This window comes from Sander vitreus, chromosome 1 (genome assembly GCF_031162955.1).
Source record: "Sander vitreus isolate 19-12246 chromosome 1, sanVit1, whole genome shotgun sequence".
NCBI lineage: Eukaryota > Metazoa > Chordata > Actinopteri > Perciformes > Percidae > Sander > Sander vitreus.
The window spans coordinates 2,838,173-2,849,725 of NC_135855.1; positions in this window are offsets into that span (position 1 = coordinate 2,838,173).

Sequence of the window (11,553 nt, forward strand, 5' to 3'; positions counted from 1 at the left end):
ATTTACAAGTGCACAACATGCAGAAAGTACAGACGGAACACACAAGATCCAAAAATGGCAGATTTGCCAGAAGAAAGAATGGAAATGACACCTCCTTTCACATATTGTGGCATAGATTGCTTTGGACCGTTCTATGTGAAGGAAGCAAGAAAGGAACTGAAAAAATATGGTCTTCTTTTCACCTGTATGTGCTCTAGAGCCATACATATTGAAATGCTTGATGACCTCACTACAGATGTCTTTATCAACGCTTTGCTTTGCGTGCATTCATTGCAATACACGGACATGTAAGACAGTTGAGATGTGATCAAGGCACTAACTTTGTAGGTGCAAGAGGAGAGTTTATGAATGCAATGAAGGACTTGAATCATGAACAGTTAAAGGAACATGGATGTGAGTTCATAATGAACTTCCCATCATCAAGCCACATGGGAGGCGTTTGGGAAAGACAAATAAGGGCGATCAGAAGTGTTTTAACCACAATCCTTGACCAGTCTGCTAAACGACTTGACAGTGCCTCACTCAGAACCTTTCTGTATGAAGTGATGGCTATTATAAATAGCAGACCTCTGACAACAGAGCATTTAAATGACCCAACAAGCCTTGAACCTCTCATGTCCAATCACATTCTTATGATGAAGTCTAACATAATATTAATAATACTCCAGGTGAGTTTGTGAGTCAGGATCTATACTTGCTCAAGAGATGGCGCCAGGTGCAGTTTTTGGCAAATGAATTTTGGACAAGGTGGAAGAAGGAGTATCTACTTAATCTTCAGCAAAGACAAATATGGCAGAAAGAGAAGAGAAATACGAAGGTTAACGACATTGTCATCCTGCAGGATCCTGCAGGATCCATGTAACCAATGAAGATTGGCAAGGGTGACAGAGGTGTATTCAAGCACTGATGGAAAGGTTCGAAAGGTGAAACTGTTAATTAGTGACTCGACCTTAGACAGCCAGGGAAGACGCATTTCCAAGCCAGTTTACCTTGATTGGCCTGTACAAAAGACAGTTTTACTGCTTGAAGCAGAATAAAGGTTATGGTTGTCATTTCATGAATACAGTATTTTGTGTTACTGTAAGGCATGTGTTCAAAGTATGGTTGAAATTAAGGTGTGAAAAGGTTTAAATTGTGAAGTGAAATGACAAATAGTCATTTGGTGGGAGTATAACTGCCATACATATTATTTATGTTATTATGTAACATGTTTTTTGAATTAAATTTATAAATTTAAATTTATTTAATCATTTATGAATACTGAGTGTTGATGTTAATTAGGAACTAAAGTACATTTTGCGTGCAATAGGAGAAACACACATGGAGTGAGAAGTTATTCTCCGTGTGATGACAAGAGTTACTCATGTTTTGAGCAAAGAAGTAAAGATGTTTTTCATTTTTGTTTGTTGAACCAGGTATTTGCAAGTGAACTCATTCCCTCTTGGTTATATGCAGCCAGCGAGGTATGTGTATTGTTTGTATTTCTCGAGTGTATTTGTATTTACCTCTTTATGGTGTATGTGAACGTGTTTATCTTTTATATTGTCATACTGTAGTTTGACGGTGGATTTCATTGACGGTGAATTGCCAGTGACGGTGGATGTGATGGCGCAGAAAAGGATGATAAGTGCAATATATCCATCAGTAACCAGAACCATGGTGTCGTTTATTTCCCGGAGGGAGTGATACATGTATTGTCCTCAGAGGATAAAACCTACTGACGTTGAGGATCCCCTGACTTTTCCTGCAGCGCCACCATGAGACTGACTGTTGCCTCGACAACCATTGGATGGATTGCCAAGGAATTTGGTACAAATTAGTAATGTCCAAATGAAGCTTCATGAACCATTAGTTGTATTTGTAGACCCAACAAGATGGGACTTTTGGTTTACAGAAAAAGGTTCATGGAATGGCAATTCAGTGTGCTTTCAACCCTATTTTTGAACAGAGAGTGTCATCTATTTGGCTCAGAAAGAAAGAAAATGCTTCACCAAGCTGCATTTGGACATAACTAGTACAAATGCCCATCGTGCCATAGATGACTCCTCATGACTTTGGATGGGATTGGTTATCCCCTGACATTTCATCTCACACCACCATCATGTGAACATTTGAATGTGTCCAATACTTTGGTTTATCTGTTGTCTGTACAATAAGCATTACAGTTTCACAGAGTTGCTAGCATGGCTATAGTTAGCCCCTTGTTATGAGTATTAGAGCAAAATGGAGAGAAAAAAACTCTACTTGATTGCTAGAGTGCAATTAATGGGGTTGATCTTTAAAATATGTAAATAGATACATATAGCTTTGACTATAAGATATCAACTGAAATATTAGATTATGTGGGTATATATAACATCAAACAACAAATTAATCCAAAATGCTCAATTCCACCCCAAAAACTAATTTTGAAGTGTTTAAGAATATCATTTCTCTTTAATGAGAATATTTACTGAACCTGATCTGAAATGATGTGATAGTTTTGACTGGATCAGCCAACACCTGATCATGACATAGGCCTTGTCTCTATTTGGCCCATCTTTGGCCATCTCATATGATCCATTGCTCAGAGGAGAGAGTGCCTTATTCAGCAGAGAATGGCCCCTCCGCCCTCCCTGACACATCCATTCCTTCTTCACATCTCTCTAGGAGAAGAAACATAGAAACACACAGTGACGCGAGAAATCCCCTGACACCCAGAGATTGCAATAATCTCTTCTCTTCTTTACATTCTTCGATTCCCTAATACGCTCCTGCAAAAACAAATTTATGGTAATCCCCCCATCGCATATCCATTGCTGTTGTCAAATCCACATGAGGGCAACCAAACATGCTTTTTCTCTCCGTTCTGTATTCATAAGTATGGAAGCACAACAGCATTGTGCTCTATAATAATTACTTCAAGCACACTTTCATTCACATACTTTAGCAGCGCTATTTAGATTTGGGATTACCATATCACTACAGTGATTTGGAAGTTCACCTACAGTAATTCAACCTCTCCCTGGATCTAATGCCTAAATTCCTTATAGTCCAAGATGAACACATGCTAATCTGCTCTGAAGTTCCCGGGATGTATGTACATATGTATAGCTCACATATTGGACTATGGTCTTAGTCACAGTCAGACGCTTGTAGAATCAGCATATGTGAGGAGGGCTGTATGTTATTAATAAAGCCATGCTGCTGTTGGCAGATTATGATTACAAGCTCAATGTGTTCCTCTCAACTAACCACTGGAAGCCTGCTTTTTGTGTGTGTGTGTGTGTGTGTGTTGTGGCAGTGACAGAACTGCCTGTAAAATTGACAAATCGATATTTTCACACTTTTGTTTTTGTACAGATCAAACAATTGACATATAATGTGTTTATTAGTGACTTTTAAAGGTTCTTCAGAGGATTTTGTACGTCCTTTATGTGCTAAGCTAACCTGCTACTAGCTCCAGCTACATATTTAACGTACAGACATGAGAGTGGTATCAATCTCCTCATCTGCGTGAATATAAATCAGCATATTCCCCAAAACTTCACACTTCTTGAATATGATTTTGCACATTTATACATCACAATGTGTGAAAACATTGTGGTTCGTATGATGTCATTCGAAAACTTATGCACAACAATTCGTATGATATCATTACGAAATTACTGCCGCCACCAACCGGTCACATGACAACTGATCTTTAGAGTTAAGTTTAGCCGACAAAAGGTGACTGCGAGCGGGGTAGTGGTCGCTGTGAGGTGAGAGACTTTTCAGCGGCCGTTGCAGTTAAAGTTAGCCAACAAAATGGGACCGTCATGCAGCGACGACAGTTTAGGCTCCAAAATGACTAAAAATACGATTGTGGTTTTGGTTAAAACATCTGTCCCCTTAAGTAGTAGTACTCCCTAGTCACAAACAACCATTTCCTGGGTGAAAGTTTTGTGTTTTCCCCTTAACTGCTCCCGAAACACGAACTCCGCTCCCTCAAATAAAAGCCCTCTGTTTTGGGACCCATCCACCCTGACCCGGATCTTCACGGTCTTATACAGCGCCAGTCAATGGGTAGAGTACAGTCAGTGGTGGTTCTACATTGAATGGGGCCCTGGGCGAGACCCCCTTCGAGCGCCCCCCCCCCTCCAAAAAAAAATTAACTATTGCAATTACAACAGGAAACACACTTAAAATAAATATACAGCATATACATAAATGTGCCAAAAATATATACAATCATAAAAAATGTAACAAGAGCAGAGAGCAACAATAATATAAAATATTAGGAATAATATACAAATAAAATATAGAAATATTTTAAATAGCACAAATCCTTCATCACACAAATGTGAAGACACACTAAAGAAAATCTAATTATTACACTATAGCACTAAGAACAGAAAACACAAACTAAAACTAAAACCTGACCTCTCTGGCCTTCCTTGACGCAAAATCATCAATGATGTCATCGACAGGGACGGACTGTCTGGGACCAAAAATCGGACCTGGCATTTTGGCCCAGACCGGCCCACCGCATAAGATCACAAATACCACCCGTCCTTTCGCTCCCCTGAATATGTATAGCAACTCCTACTCCTTAAAACTACTAACGCCATGTGATGAGTAAGCAAGAATCAGTGAGAGTTGACGTATTAAATACTTCAAAAAGCCACTTGCCACTTATTAATACAATAAAACGGTATACTCCTCATGAATCATAAAACAAGCTATATATATATATATATATATATATATATATATATATATATTTTTTTTTTTTTAATATCATTTCAAGAGGCCCTGTGCTTTAATTTGAAGAGGTCTATCATGAGTTTTTGTCTGCCTAAGCAGATTAGAAAAGCTACAATTCTCGTTAAGAACGTTTGCATGTTGTGCAACGTTTATATAAGCTACTAATGCAATCATACAGTGCAGCATGCCTACGTCTTTTATTGTTGTAGTGTTTTGTCCACCACTCAGTTTTTGGCTCAGTTTTATCAAGGGGCAAAGTGTTTAAGGGGAGTTGTGCTTACCGCAGGTTCTACCCTCACTCCCTCATCTCTGTCTCTCTCCTCCTGAGTCTCCTCCTCACTGTGCATGCCACTGCCACTGCCGCCGACACCAGCACAGACGCGTAACTATCGGTAAGCAGGGTAAGCGGTGCTTACGGGCCCGGACCAATCAGGGGCCCGCGTGACTGGAAGATATTGATTGACAGCCGGGGCCCCCTATCGCATTTGGCCACTGACCAAGCGGGAGTGAGAACGGGTCAAATTCATTTCCTTGTTTCAGAGACCGTTCTCTTCACTGAAAGCTGCTGCTGTTTACATCCTGTCTGATCTCTGCAGCGGGCAGGGCTGCTGAGTTCCCCCCGCGACTGACACACACACACACACACAAAATCACACACAAAATCACACACGGTGGATGCAGGAAAAACCGGAGATGAGACGTACAGGATGACCTAAATTGAGGACAGCTACACTCGTTATTGTAAGTGCAATGCTAAGTTAAAGTCCAATAAGTACTTTATTAAACCGTATGAATGTGTGTCCCAGGCCAGGATAGGAAATGAACTAACAATGTAAACTGACACATATGTTCAAATTTGATTCATTCAATAAATTATTATTTTTTGTCTTAAATCTACCAGCCATTTTCATATTATACCAACATTTGCAGCATCCTGAGCCTTTTTGGTAAGGTTCCTAGGAAATCTGAGCCCAGAGTAATTAATTAATAGTAATAATTATTAGTTTCCCTTTTTAAAGAACTATACAAAAAACTTTTTTTGCAACTTTCACTGTCTTCTGCAACTTCATTGCAACAAACATACAAAAGTCATTGCAACTTTTATCGCAAAATCAGGCATTTTGGGCCGCAACAATCGAAAAAAAAGGCCACGAAATCCATCAGTCATCTCATCTCTTATATGCTGTGTCTCTATGATCCTGTCCTGTCCTATTGATGGTAGCCTACTCGTGGACATTGCACCGTCATCACGTGCTGTAGTAGGGGGGCCCGCCTTGATAATCCTGCTTAGGGGCCCGGTGTTGGCTCGTTACGCCACTGCACCAGCACCACTATCATCAGCCACGGGAGCTGATGAAGGTCCTGCTACTGCCGAAAACATGTCTTTTCGCTTTTTTCTTTTATTTGAGCCGCTTGGGTAACTTTGTTTCATTTTCACGTTTAGACCATTGCCATAAAAGAAAGGTTTAGACTTGTCTTGCTCCGTCTCTGTGTACTCGCAGTTCTCCTGTGTGTTTATCTTTCACGCCCGCCCCGCACCGCTGATTTGCCAATTCCCCACACAGTGAAACAATAGATAACAGAAAACCGTTTTGCGGCGCAGAGGACTTTTATTTTTTTTTTAAGTTCCCGTGCCACACTCCATGTGATATGAAAAAAATGCTGCCCGGTTCGCCCGTGCCAAAAAACGCCACTGCATACAGTAATACGTGGGGGGAAAAAACGTGGAATACATACAAATTACAGTGCATTACTTTTCATAGCTATATGTACCAATACTGACGCTTTATCAAGGCCCTCGGCGCCTGATGCCGACACACAAGGCACTCACATGCTGCCTGCTATCAAAACAAAGAGCAGAGAAGCGCAGACACACACAGAGGTAGTGCAAATTCATTCTCTGCTCAGGACACCATTACCTCACTATATCTTGACACAGCAAATAGTCGTTTATATATTAATGTTCTGAATATTGAGTACAGCCCCTTTATGTTTAAGTGCACGCTGCCAGTAATGGCACTTTGGTCGCTTCCAAATAGGGCGAAGCTGTGTGCAGTTTGGCTACAGACGCCTCTGCTAATAAGTTTCATGTGAGTGGCCCTGCTGCTGCTCTCTAAACGTAATATGTCACAGTTCAAGTTCCCCCCGGCCGCGCGGTCCGTCTCACCACCATCCAGCCCCACTCCATCAAGTCGTCCCTCTGCACAGACTGGCCTCTGGGGGAGATGCCTGCACATGAGTGTCTAAAAGTCTTTAGGTAATGTTAGATAGAGAGGACTGCAGTGGCTGTGAGGCTTTCATTCTGTGTACAGCAAATATGTGTGTGTGGTTAAAGAAACCATTTCTGTGCTTCCCAACTGCTCTCTGTTGTCATTTTGCCTTGACTGTCAAGAACAAAAAAAAGACAAATCAAATGGGTAATTATTTTAAGGGCTCACATTTAAGACCATGCTGCTTCTCTTCTTTTTTTCAGTAGCTGGAAGCCTCTGTGCATCTAAATGTCATAATTAATCACTCTGATTCGGGATCAGTGACATTTAGAAGTTCACCACTAACTCCGTATGTTCTGGCATTAATTCAGTGTCAATTTTGATGCCTATATATCCAAGATTGTCTTTTATGATATGAGCTGCAAAGTGAAGGTATAATTGTAGCTTATGTAAATCTATTATTGATACACTATGGTCGACTTACTGTCGGTCAAGATAACATTTTACTTTTGTTCACTTTTTTCGATTTAGTAAACAAGACTCAGAAACAGAAGATGAATAGAAACTTCCTGTAGTGTAGTACCCAACACCTTTATCTGTCACCTGTGGTGTTAGCCAACACCCTCACTCTCCCTTTTCTTTTAGTCCAAGATTGGATTGATTCTCGCTCTGTCTTTTTTTTCTGTTTCAGTAGAGGTATTGAAGGGCGTTGATTCCCTTGCAGTTCAGGCGAGACCGGCCGCTGTGTTGCTCGGCGAGAGGCAGAGATGTAGTCGAGCGTGAGAGAGAGGTCACCGATATGATTATCCCCGAGTGTCAATACAAAAGGGAGACGCAAGAAAGGTCCCCGCTGAGCTGGAAAATGAATGGCTTTGACCTCATCAAACCGGCGGAAGCATCTCCACTTGCTAATTAAGATTGAGTAGAAGAAAGTCATCGGTGTACAGGGCCGGCCATCTTAGCTGGAGCTAATCAGGCGTACTTCACTTCACTGCTCTTTGTATTTATTATAAGAGAACGCCCAGGGCAGGCATGGAAAAGGGCTGATAGAGTTGGCAGCGTTTTATAATCATAATAACAGCATTTTGTCAATAACACCAGTCCATCCCACCCTTTAGTCTTCAGTGTGAGCCCCACTGTATTGGGTTGTAGTGTGTGCTCATTTCATCCACATGGTAAGGCAATGATGTCCCAATAACAGGCTCGTTATTCCCAATTAAACTCTCTAACATCCATCATAAACTGCCACTGTAAACCAACCATAGGGCCATTATTGGCTACCATTAATACTGTATATTCAAGCAGATGGTGCTGGAGTGGGGAGGGGGGGGGGGGAGGGGGCAGCATAATCCAGCTCCATATCATATCTAAATATTACAGAGTTTGCAAAGCCAAGAATTTTGATTTATGACACAGATGCACGTAAAGCACAGCCACATTATAAAATGCATTGAGCAATTAGTTGAACAAATAGCATGTGTGACATCATCGGCGTGCCAGCAGCCACAGAGAGGGAGGTCTCTCCCCTTGGTTAGGAGGTGAAACCTCACACAACAGCGTCACCCTGCCTCTGACACCTTTTAGAAGCTCTCAGCGGGTGTCTTGCTGTCACCTCTGCAGATGTGTAGTAATCACACTTCCAGCGCCATAGAGTGCACCGCCACAGACAAGAGACACTGCCCAGCCTTATCAGAGGAAGAAACATGGATGACCCCCCCCCCCCCCCCCGATCACACGAGACACCGGGTGATCCTGGAGGAAGGTGTCCTCCCTACAAAGTGCTCTGTGTGAGTTATGGGGATATTCGAGGTTGGATCTGATTATCGTTACCCCTCCCTCTCCCCCTTCCAACAGGAAAAAAAAGAAGTAAAAATAACAGCTCCGGAGTCAAAGCTGCAGTCAGATGACAGCTAGTGCGGTGAGGTGCCCAAGGCAGCCACCCGTCCATTCCTTTCCTTCGCTTTTCTGAGGGTCAATCTTCAGCTGCCCTCCACGTGGCTGCAGTCCTGTTTACCTCTCTCTGAAAGCCAATTACATCGCCGCGGTGCTGTGCCAGTCCAAGCTGTTTCTATTTCACACCTAGACACAAGTAGGCATGCACATACACAGACGCAGCGCGCACACCCACACACACACACAGGCACAAACACCTGCAGCGGCAACTTTTCTAGGCTGCGGTAGAAGGCACGGATAATGCCTTTTGACCTGTCTGTGGAGAAATATATCGGCGTGCGCACACGGAACAATTATTTACAGCTCAGACGCATCACAAGACAAGTTAGTGAGTGCATGAAAAATGATGGTTTATTTACCATGGGGTTTTTATATTGGGTTGAATGCGAGATGATTATAAACCTGTCTTCGTTATCTGACAAATGGAGAGGCCTCGCTAATGTCTGCTGATTTATTCTATAACCTCAAGGGTTTAGGGCTCGATTTATGCTACTCAGTGACAGCTTGTGTAAGCATACAAGTGTTGGTAAAATAGTGATGGATGTCAGGTTGTTGTCCTCTGCAGTACTTTGGCTTTTACCTACAGTATGACACTGAATGATGGCAGACTACTTATAGTGATGTCAGGGTGGAAAATCTTCCCCAGGTCTATCTTTCTCAGAAGGCGCCAGCTTAGATCAATTCAATCAAGTTTTAAGGGCTCCGACTAACAATTATTTTCACGAGTATGTTTCTTGATTCATCGATTAGTTGTTTGGTCTATACGATTTCAGAAAATGTTGAAAAATGTCGATTCCCAAAAAGCCCAGGATGAAGTCCTCACATGTCTTGTTTTGTCCACAACTCAAAGATATTCAGTTTACTTTCACAGAGGAGGGAAGAAACTAAAAAATATTCACATTTAAGCAGTGGTGGAATCTAACTAAGTACATTTACTCAAGTACTATACTTAAGTACACATTTAAGGTACTTGTACTTTACTTGAGTCTTTTCTTTTTTTCATGTCACTTTCTACTTCTACTCCGCTACATTTCAGAGAGAAATATTGTACTTTTAAACTCCACTACATTCATCTGACAGCTTTCATTACTAGTTACTTTACAAATTCAGGTTTTTTTTTATCTTTATTTGTATAGATTTCTTATCTTTTATATTATACTTGTTGTTGTTATTATACATTGAACTTCTTTTTTTTCTAAAATGTGAGGATTTTTCTGCATTGAGTACTTTTACTTGTAATACTTTTAAGTACATTTTCCTGATGATACTTATAGACTGTTACTTAAAGTGCTCATATAATGCTCATGTTCAGGTTAATAATTGTATTTAGAGGTTATATCAGAATAGGTTTATGTGGTTTCATTTTCAAAAGACACCATATTTTTGTTGTACTGCACATTGCTGCAGCTCCTCTTTTCACCCTGTGTGTTGAGCTCTCTGTTTTAGCTACAGAGTGAGACATCTCACTTCTGTTCCATCTTTGTTGGGAGTCGCACATGCTCAGTAGCTAGGTAAGGACTACTAGCCAGTCAGAAGCAGAGTATGAGGGCGTGCCCTGACAGTAGCTAGGTAAGGACTACTAGCCAGTCAGAAGCAGAGTATGAGGGCGTGCCCTGACAGTACCTAGGTAAGGACTACTAGCCAGTCAGAAGCAGAGTATGAGGGCGTGCCCTGACAGTACCTAGGTAAGGACTACTAGCCAGTCAGAAGCAGAGTATGAGGGCGTGCCCTGACAGTACCTAGGTAAGGACTACTAGCCAGTCAGAAGCAGAGTATGAGGGCGTGCCCTGACAGTAGCTAGGTAAGGACTACTAGCCAGTCAGAAGCAGAGTATGAGGGCGTGCCCTGACAGTACCTAGGTAAGGACTACTAGCCAGTCAGAAGCAGAGTATGAGGGCGTGCCCAGGGGTGCCGTATAGGGGGGAAAAGTTAGGACAATTCCAAGGGCCCATGACTGACAGGGGCCCCAACAAATAGGTAAAAACTAATATAAAATGTTTAAACCATCATCATTCAGTATATATATATATATATATATATATATATATATATATATATATATATATATTTCAAATATAATAATACAATTAATGATCTCTTTGTTTTTACTTGTTTTTGGCAGTAAAAGTTAAATATCCCCATTGACCAAAAAGTAAACCATATTGACCGACCACCCCCCTGTATCTGCATGAAATGGTTTGGTCCTGCCGTAGCCAATCAGTGACGGTGTTTAGTTGCAGTCAGTAGATGCGATAGAACTACAGTGACCAAGATGTTACCAAGTAACGTTGAATCAAAATCTGGTTTTCAAAAAAGGAAAGAGAGAAAAGAGAGAGAGGAAAGACAAAGTAAAGGGTGTCAAACTGTAACCCAGTTTTTCACCAAGAAAGGCGGGTAGCCTATAGTCTCTGAGTGGTATTAACCTGTTGGCTTAATGTCCATAGTGAAATAAGATAGCTAGCTACAGACAAGTGTTAGCCTACATTTAATCACCATTTAATCAGTGCAGGGAAACGTTTAGCAAGATATTCATATTAAATCATTGTCCCTGCCCCTTTTAGCAGACTTAACAACAGATGAGTCAGCAGCACCCCAGTCTCCCCCTAACTGTGCCCCTCCCTGTCCCAGTGAAGAAGGTGAGCAACATTGTGTTCAATGGCATGCC